At 43.6% G+C, this 10111-nt stretch overlaps 1 non-coding gene across 1 annotated transcript; it reads right to left on the bottom strand.

The window, feature by feature from the left end:
• Positions 1-669: 669 nt before the first annotated feature.
• Positions 670-758, bottom strand: trnar-ucg (transfer RNA arginine (anticodon UCG)). Its single transcript is given in 2 exon segments — positions 670-705; positions 722-758. It is a non-coding gene; the product is annotated as a tRNA-Arg (tRNA).
• Between the last annotated feature and the right edge of the window lie 9353 nt (positions 759-10111).

The following is a 10111-nucleotide window of genomic DNA, read 5'->3' as shown; positions in this document are numbered from 1 at the left end:
GGGGAATTCTTTTTACCCAGAGGGTGGTGGGGATCTGGAACTCACTGCCTGAAAGGGAGTTAGAGGCAGAAACCCTCATAACATTTAAAAAGTACTTGGATATGCCTGTTAAAGTCCATGGTTTATTTCTCCATTGAATAACAATCTGTTTTCTGAAATCTATCAAAGTCTGACCATGCTTCATAGGTATTTAATAGATCATCAGTCTCGTAAATTTCATTCAAGAACGCTAACTGAAGATCCAAACATTCATCACTATCCAACTGATGGGCATCCAGCTCACAGAAAATTTCTGATTTTACTGCTGGTAGGAAGCAACAATGCCAAGGTAATATCTTATTATTTATTTATTTAGAGATACAGCACTGAAACAGGCTCTTCGGCCCACCAAGTCTGTGCTGACCAATAACCACCCATTTATACTAATCCTTACCACATCCCCACCATTCTCCTACCACCTACCAACACTAGGGGCAATTTACAATGGCCAATTTACCTATCAACCTGCAAGTCTTTGGCTGTGGGAGGAAACCGGAGCACCCGGCGGAAACCCACGCGGTCACAGGGAGAACTTGCAAACTCCGCACAGGCAGTACCCAGAACTGAACCCGGGTCTCTAGAGTTGTGAGGCTGCGGTGCTAACCACTGCGCCACTGTGCCGCCCCAAAATGACTGCAGTAGGACTCGAACCTACAATCTTCTGATAACCTCATGAAATACACCGAAGTCAGAAGCCTTATCCATTAGGCCACACGGCCTTGTTTCCTCTTTGGAAATCTCGTCGGTTGGTGGGACTCACAGACCATAGGGGACGGGACATGTATTTGTCCCAATGGGAGAGAATTTTCAAAGGTGGTACGATTCCACCCATTGTTTCGAGGAATTCACCTTTAGTAAACCAGACCTCATTCTCTGCAGACCTACCTGCTGCATGGTTGCTTCCTTCCAGCATTACCAGGGGTAGGTGTTGCACTTGGCTGATGGATCATTGGATTTCCTAACTGTATGACTGCCTACCTTTAATTGCTATGCCATAAAATGATCAGCACCTGGGCTTGCTCCACGAGGGTCTTACACTCTTCTTAAATCATTTGCAACTCCTCAGATACTGAAGCAGTCCGTGTCCATATGCTGCAAGACCTGGACAACATTCAAGCTTGAACTGATAAATAGCGAGTAACATTCGCGCCACAGAAATGCCAGGCAATGACCATCTCCAACAAGAGAGAATCTAACCATCTCCCGTAGGTGTTGAATGGCATTACCATCACTGAATCCCCCACCATCAACATCCTGGGGTTACCATTGACCAGAAAATGAACTGGAGCAACCATATAAATACTGCGGCTGCCAGAACTGGTCAGAGGCTGGGAATTCTGTGGTGCGTAAACCACCCCTGACTTCCCAAAGCCTGTCCACCATCTACAAGGCACAAGTCAGGAGTGTGAAGGAATACTCTCCACTTGCCTGGATGGGTGCAGCTCCAACAACACTCAAGAGGCTCGACACCATCCAGGACAAAGCAGCTCGCTTGATTGCCACCTCATCTACCACCTTCAACATTCACTCCCTCCATCACCAACACACAGTGGCAGCAGTGTGTGCCATCTACAAGATGCACTGCAACAACTCACCAAGGATCCTTCAACAGCACTTTCCAAACCTGCCAACTCTTCCAACTAGAAGGACAAGGGCAGCAGACACATTGGAACACCACCACCTGCAAGTTCCCCTCCAAGTCACACACCATCCTGACTTGACACTATATTGCTGTTCCTTCACTGTCGTTGGATCAAAATCCTGGAACTCCCTTCCTAACAGCACTGTGGGTCTACCTACCCCACATGGACTGCAGCAGTTCAAGAAGGCAGCTCACCACCACCTTCTCAAGGGCAATTAAGGATGGGCAATAAATGCTGGCCTGGCCAGTGACGCCCACATCCCCTGAAATGAATAAAAATAAAGTAGGTGCCAAATCCGGACAGATGTCCCCTATTATTAAACGGCAATGTCCTTTGTAGCATCTCACTCTGTCACTTTCTCATCATTTCTGCCTTGTTTTGTCAAGCTGGATAAGTATTCTCTATATATATTGGATATATAGGGCAGAATCTTATTAGAATCTTATCAGCGGCTTTGGAAACGGAAGGTTGGGGAGTGAATTTTAGAAAGTTGTGCATTGGATAAATGACCTGATGCATTCCCATCTCTGAGCACTCTTGCTGGAGGCAGGCTCAGCCCAGCACCTGCTAACAATTCTTTTCCGAATCCTTTCAGTGGAGAAATCCTGAGATGTGACACCGTCTTGCATAAATGCCCTCCACAAGGACAAAAGACGCATGATCCCCAACTCCTCCCACCACCTTCCCCCACGGCCACTCCCTCCCCCCAAACCCACCCCCCCCCCACCATTTCTCTCCTCCATCTTAAGATAGGAAGAAATGTTTTCCAATTCCCTCACTCTGAAAAATAATCTAATATATGTGTGATAATTGTTTGTATGTGAACATTGCTGATTAGAAATTCTATTCTGGGAAAATTCAACAAACCCATTCAGTTAAAGCATTATTCATGTGATAGAATATTTTGACTATTACAGTCCAAGCTGGGCTTGAAGAATGAAGCTAGTCATTGCTTATTCACGAAGCAGTTGCTACAAAATACAGTTCAAATGCCTTTGTACTGTCAGTAGACGTCAATTATGTCTCCTAGGTTATGTCTTACATTACAATACAAAGACGTCTAAACTTTTTAACAACTAGTCTGGGAAGGAAAAGCTATTGTTTGGTTCAGCACATGCAGTCAGACAACTATTATTGTCAGCAGGTCTGGCAGCATCTGTGGAGAGAGAAGCAGAGTTAACGTTTCGGGTCCTGAAACGTTAACCCTGCTTCTCTCTCCACAGATGCTGCCAGACCTGCTGAGTATTTCCAGCATTTCTTGTTTTTATTTCAGATTTCCAGCATCCGCAGTATTTTGCTTTTATTTTAACTATTATTGTCATTCAGGATTGATTTACTAAAAATCTGACAAAGGATGCAAGACTTATGCGGACACTCCCAGTGCCAGTACTGAAGGAGTGCTGCACTGTTGGAGGTGCCGTGTTTCAAATGAGATGTTAAACTGTGTCTGCCCTCTTAGGGGGATGTATAAGATCCTATACTACTATTAAAAGAAGAGCAGGGTAGTTTTCCCATTGTCCTGGGGCAATATTTATCCCTCAGCCAACATCACTAAAACAGATGATGTAGTTGTTGCTGTTTGTGGGAGCTTGCTGTGCACAAATTGGCTGTGGCCATTCCCATCTTACAAAAGTGACTACATTTCAAAAGTACTTCATTGACTGCAATGGCCTCTGAGACACCTTAGTTGTTTACAAATATGTTACTCTTCCACTCAGAAAGCTAAGCCCCTGGGGAGTTCATGGGAGATCGATGTGACTCTTTAGCAACATTGGGTAGTGTGAGTATTTCAAAGGCACCAACTGAAAGAGAGGTCCATTCTGCCACCGCACTCATCAGAGCGGGCATAATCAGAGATTTTGAAGGGGATATCAGGGTATGTTCTGAAATATTATTTGATTAGGGTCCCAACAGAGGTTTCTTGGGTAAGTTTCTTCCAACTTATTTTTGCCTGCTGTCCAATGTCAAGCTAGTTTTCAATCTAGCCAGCAAAATGCACTATTCATTTCAGGAGTCCTCATCTTCTTTAAAAGCCTCACCTGTGGAACTAGATCAAATGCCTTCCAAAACTCGAAATAAATTATAGCCACTGATGAAGTTTTGGGACTGATTTACATAGATTTGAATTGGACCTTTCCTTCCCGCTCATTGACAAGAGGAAATTTGCTGCCATTTTAAATTTACATCTCACTTCTATAAGCAAAATGGGCAGATAAATTTATGAACGCATCTTTGTTTAGCTGCCCAGGTGTTAAGCTCTGGAATTTCCCCTCTGCCTGTCCACCTCTCTCCTTCTTTAAGACACTCCTTAAAACCTACCTCTTTGACCAAGCGTTTTTGTTATCTGCCCAAATATCATCTTACGTGGCTTGGAGTCAAAATTTGTTTGATAATCACTCCTGTGAAATACCTTGAGATGTTTTACTACTTAAAGGCGCTATATAAATATAAATTGTTGTTATTGTCATGTGCTTAATGTGTACTTAAACAGCTGGTGTGTAATCTGCTGGCAAAAATATAAAGGACTGAGGTAAAAAAATGATGTATAAGTATAACCTTGTGTGTCAGCTGTGGTGCAGTTGCTAGCACTCTTATCTTTGAGTTGAAAGGTTGTGGGTTTAAGTCCCACTCCAGGACTTGAGCATATAAGTCTAGGCTGACACTCCAGGGCAGTACTGAGAGACTGTTGTGCTGTTGAAAGTGTTGTTTATTGGATGAGCTGTTAAACTGAGGCCCTGTCTTGCCATCTCAGGTGGATCTTAAAGATTCCATGGTGCTACTTTCAAAGAAGGGCAGGTGTCCTGGCCAATATTTATCGTGCAATCAACATCACCAAAACAGATTATTTGGTCATTATCACACTGCTATTTGTGGGAGCTTGCTGTGCACAAATTAGCTGCCATGTTACCTACATTACAACAGTGATTGCACTTCAAAAATACTTCATTAGTTGTAAAGCACTTTGGGATGGCCAGTGGTTGTGAAAGGTGCTATAGAAATGCAAGTTCTCTCTTTTCAAGGCCATCTCCAAACTATAAAAATTGTAACTCATCTAGTGCAAGGTCGCTCATTAGGGGAGTTGGGGTTATTTATTTGTCTTATATAATCAGTTGTTAAGCAAATTTCTATGTTGTTATGTTCTTCAATTCAGTGGAAATAAAGAGCTGGTGTATTAAAAGTGACTGTGATGCTGTCAAATTGTTGAACATCAAACTGGCTTGTTAATGTCCTTTTGGGAAGAAAACCTACCGTCTTTACCAGGTCTGGGCCTATATGTGACTCCAGTCCAACACCAATGTGGCTGACTCTTAATGGCCCACTGAAGTGGTCTAGTAAGCCACTCAGTTCTTTGAATAAGAGAATAAAGGGAAAGCTTAAAATGCGAAAAATGTTCAAAGAATTAGAAAGCATCGGCTTCAAAGGGAAAAGAGAAGCTAGCGGTCCTGATGAATTTTAAACCATGTATTTCCAGCTGGTATTCCTGTCGAATGTTATATAACAAAAATATGGCCATTAGCACAAAGTATCTTTGGAAGCTTTGAATATTAAACTGAAAATCAAGAATATTAGCAGTCAAGTAGCTGACAAAATAATTTGACGTGAAGAAAATCAAAAGTATTTTGCAGCCTCAGTTTTGAAGTTGTAAATAACTGCAGAGAAGGCAAAGAAAAGGTGACAATATCTAGATTTTGTTTTGACTGAATTTGGTCTAAGTTCATTTAAAAAAGATTTTACCAGGATCAGTACCTGATCATATTTGAAAGGAGCCAAGGAAACAACTTAAAATCATAGAATCATTCAGCGTAGGAGGCTATTCGGCCCATCGTGCCCATGCTGGCTCTTTGAAAGAGCTATCTGATTAATCCCACTCCCTGCTCTTTCCCCCATAGCCCTGCAAATCTTTTTCCATTCAAATATTGATCTAGTTTCCTTTTGAAAGTTACTATCGAATCTGTTTCCACTGCCCTTTTGGGCAGCACTTTCCAATGTGCTGTGTAAATCAATTCCCCACTGATTCTTTTGCCAGTTATCTTAAATCTGTTCTCATGAAAGGTCACAAACCTGAAACGATAACTTTGCTTCTCTCGCTACAGATGCTGGCAGACCTGCTGAGTATTTCCAGCACTTTCTGTTTTTGTTTCAGATTTCTAGCACCTGCAGTATTTTGCTTTTATCTTCAATCTGTGTCCTCCAGTTACTAATCCTTCTGCCACTGGAAATAGTTTCTTCTTATTTAGTCTATCAAAACATCATTATCAAACCTCCCCTTAACCTTCCCTGCTCTAAGGAGAACAACCCCAGCTTCACCAGTCTCTCCATGCAACTGAAGTCCCTCACCCCTGAGGGATAAAGTTAGAGCCTGAATGAGGTCGAACCAGTTGTTTGTTAGATTATCCATTGTTTCCTCTATTGAACATTGATGGAACAACAGCAAAAAATGCCACATTTACTGACCCAGTCTGCTTTTGGATTTGAATTGTAAATTTGAACAGCTTTGTACTAATTAGGTGCAATACTGCTGAATTATTCTTGCACATTTTGCAAGCCGAATCAAAGAAATGCACCACAAATCTATCAGAATTTCTAAAAAGGAGCGATTTCATGGCTTTAAAATCCCATGGGCTGCGATTCCAGGACTCACACTGGGATCACACTTTCCATGAACTGCTGGTGTTGATCCCACCAGAGAATGTGCGGTCAGTGGGAGGTACCCACGGGGACACCCCTCACAAGGAAAATTCAATATGCCCCTCAGCCCCGTTTACTAAGGGGGATTACACTAATCAAAAAAAAAAGTTTTAGTTAGCTGTTATTGATGGGGTGGGGTCCAGACCATGACCCAGAGCCAGACATCAACCCCACCAGATCCCCACCGCACCACACTCCACCCCCATTCGATCCGAAGGATGGTTGACTATGCGGCACAGTGGCGCAGTGGTTAGCACCGCAGCCTCACAGCCCCAGCGACCCGGGTTCAATTCTGGGTACTGCCTGTGCGGAGTTTGCAAGTTCTCCCTGTGTTTGCGTGGGTTTCCTCCGGGTGCTCCGGTTTCCTCCCACATGCCAAAGACTTGCAGGTTGATAGGTTAATTGGCCATTATAAATTGCCTCTAGTATAGGTAGGTGGTAGGGAAATATATAGGGACAGGTGGGGATGTGATAGGAATATGGGATTAGTGTAGGATTAGTATAAATGGGTGGTTGATGGTCGGCACAGACTCGGTGGGCCGAAGGGCCTGTTTCAGTGCTGTATCTCTAAAAAAAAGAAAGATGCATATTAATAACCTGGAATTGGGTAATGGGGGCATAACTTCAAAGTTTGCAGATGACATGAAACTGAGAAATGTAGTAAACAGTGAAGAGAATGGGAACAGACTTCAGGAGAACATAGACAGACTGGTGAAAAGGGCAGGCACATGCCAGATGGAATTTAGCACACAGTGTGAAGTGAGACATTTTGGTGGGAAGAATGAGGAGAGGCAACATGAACTAAATGGTACCATTTTCATGGAGGTGCAGGAACAGGGAGACCAGGGAGTTGATGTATTTTGAAAGTGGCGGGACAAGTTGAGAAGGCATAAAGAGATGATATTTTTTGGCTTCATTAATACAGGCAGAGAATAGAAAAGCACGGAGGTTATACTAAAACCCTTATAAAACACTGGTTCGTTCTCAGCTGGAGTACTGTGTTCAATTCAGGGCACTGCACTTCAGGAAGGATGGCATGGCCTTAGAGAAGGTGCACTGGAGATATACTAGAGTGATACCAGGGAGAAGGACTTCAGTTATATGGAGAGACTGGAGAAGCTGGAGCTGTTCTCATTGGAGCAAAAAAGGTTAAGAGGAGATTTGATAGAGGTGTTTAAAATCATGCATCATTTTACTAGCGTAAATAAAGAGAAACTATTTCCAGCGGCGTAAAGATCGGTAGCTCGGGTACACAGATTTAAGATAATTGGCAAAAGAACCAGAAGTGACATGAGGAAACTTTTTTCTTAACAAAGTGATGTTGTGATCTGGAACGCGCTGCCTGAAAGGGCGGTGGAAGCAGATTCAATAGTAACTTTCAAAAGGGAATTGGGTAAATACTTAAAGGGCAAATATTCACAGGGCTATGGGGAAAGAGCCGGGGGAGTGGGATTAATTGGATAGCTCTTTCAAAAAGCCAGCACAGACATGATGGGCTGAATGGCCTCCTTCTGTGCTGTATCATTTTATGATTCTAATTGGTGTGTTAACCTGTTAACATGTCGGGCTTTGAGGCACAGAGGGCACGGGAACTCATGTGGAGTGGGTCCCCCACTCCCCTCGGCCCTGCTCCCTCCACATCACTGGCCTTACCTGTGCTGGAGTGTAGAATTTGCCCCCCAAACCTCCCCACCCCACAAGCAAAGCTGTAGGAATCTCAGGTGCAAGTTTAGGTCCTGGTGGAGTCTATGGCTGTTTCAGCAGATCTCTGTTGGAGGGGGTTACATAGGGACCAACATCCGAAAAATTTCAACCCCAGTAAACAGTAATGATTTGCATGAGCAATACTTTGCTCTGCTTGTTTAATCTAACAGTGATCACTTCATTTATAGTGTCAAGAAACTATGATTATAGCAGTTTTGATCACATTGGGAGTATGTTTTCAGTATTCTTACTCAATATATTGCTTTACTAATCATTCCTGTTTCCTACTCTATAAATTTATGTGTAATGACATTTTTCCAGCTGTCTTAGCAACCGGGACCCCGTTTTGTAATATTTAGTACACTCTAATTACAGCCTAATTGAGAAAAGCGTCAAAACAAATCCTGATCTATTTAAAGCTCTTTGCTTTGGTATTACATGAAATGAACTATTATCAATTATCAACTGCTTAGTAAAGATTTTCTAATCAATTATTAGTTCAGTTAATGAGTTCTCTCTGCTTGTTATACATTAAGAATCCTTTCTTTGATTAAACAGAGGCTCTTAGAATGGATTTCGGAACTTTAATACTTCACTAATTCACAATTCTTTTACACATTACTGAGAATAAAGCTCCCATTGGATTGATGTCTTCAGTCAGGACTTGAATTTGAAAATGTCTAATTACTGATCAGAACATTAGCGATGGATTGACGTCACGGTGGAACAGTAATGTTGCCTTAATTAGAGAGGAAAGCTTGTATCAATAATGGTGCTCAGGTAGTGTGTGTGTTTTAAAGGATAACGAGAGATCTATCACCATATTAAACGCTCAAATCATGGGAGAAAGGATAGGGAGAGGCAACTAAATGGTACTGTTCTAAAGAGTGTGCAGGGATAGAGGGACCAGGGGAGGGAGTGGGGGCGTGAGTTCATGTGCATCGAGCTTTGAAGGTGGCAGGACATATTGAGAGAGCAGGTAGCAAAAAATATGGGATCTTGGGCTTCATAATAGGAGGTACTGAGTACAAAAGCAGGGAAGTTATGCTGAACCTTTATAAAGCTCTGGTTAGGCCACAACTGGAGTATTGTGTCCAGTTCTGGTCACCACACTTTAGGAAGGATGTGAGGGTCCTTGAAGGGGGTGCAGAGGAGATTTACCAGAATGGTTCCAAGGATGAGGGATTTTAGTTACAAGGTTAGGTTGGAAAAGCGGAGGTTGTTCTCCTTGGAACAAAGGAGATTGAAGGGAGATTTGATAGAGGTGTACAAAATTATGATAGATTTAGATGGGGTAGACAAAGAAAACCTGCTCCCATTAGCTGATGGCACAATGATTAGGGGACACAGATTGAAGGATTTGGGCAAGAGATGCAGGGGGTTGTGAGGAAGAACTTTTTATGCAGCGAGTGATGATGCCCTGGAAGTCGCTGCCGACCAGCGGAGATAATCAATGATTTCAAAAGGAAATTGGTTGGCACTTGAGGGAAATAAACTTGCAGGGTTACAGGGATAGCACTGGAGAAATGGGACTGGCTGGATTGCTCTACAGAGAGCTGGCATGGACTTGAAGGGCTGAATGGGCTGCTTCAGTGCCATAATGACGCTATGACTCTATGATTTCTGCCACTTTGGAGTTTGTTACCTTTGATCTTCACTTCCCAGCTGTCAGCATCCTAAGCAGTAGGGAGCTGCACATGCAGCTCTACCTTGGACAACTGACAAGGAAAAAGAGGAGCAGGAACAGCACCAGCAGGAACAGGAGCAGCACCAGCAGGAACAGGAGCAGCACGAGCAGAAGCAGCACCAGCAGGAACAGCACCAGCAGGAGTAGGAGCAGGAGCAGGAGCAGGAGCAGGAGCAGCAGGAGTAGGAGCAGGAGCAGGAGCAGCAGGAGCAGGAGCAGGAGCAGCAGCAGGAGCAGCACGAGCAGGAGCAGCACCAGCAGGAGTAGGAGCAGGAGCAGCAGGAGCAGGAGCAGGAGCAGGAGCAGCAGGAGCAGGAGCAGGAGCAGCAGGAGCAGCACGAGCAGGAGC

The sequence above is a fragment of the Heterodontus francisci genome, chromosome 18 (genome assembly GCF_036365525.1).
Source record: "Heterodontus francisci isolate sHetFra1 chromosome 18, sHetFra1.hap1, whole genome shotgun sequence".
In the NCBI taxonomy this organism is placed as follows: Eukaryota; Metazoa; Chordata; class Chondrichthyes; order Heterodontiformes; family Heterodontidae; genus Heterodontus; species Heterodontus francisci.
The sequence above is the reverse complement of the archived record's forward strand: the minus strand, read 5'-3'. Positions and strand labels throughout refer to the sequence as shown.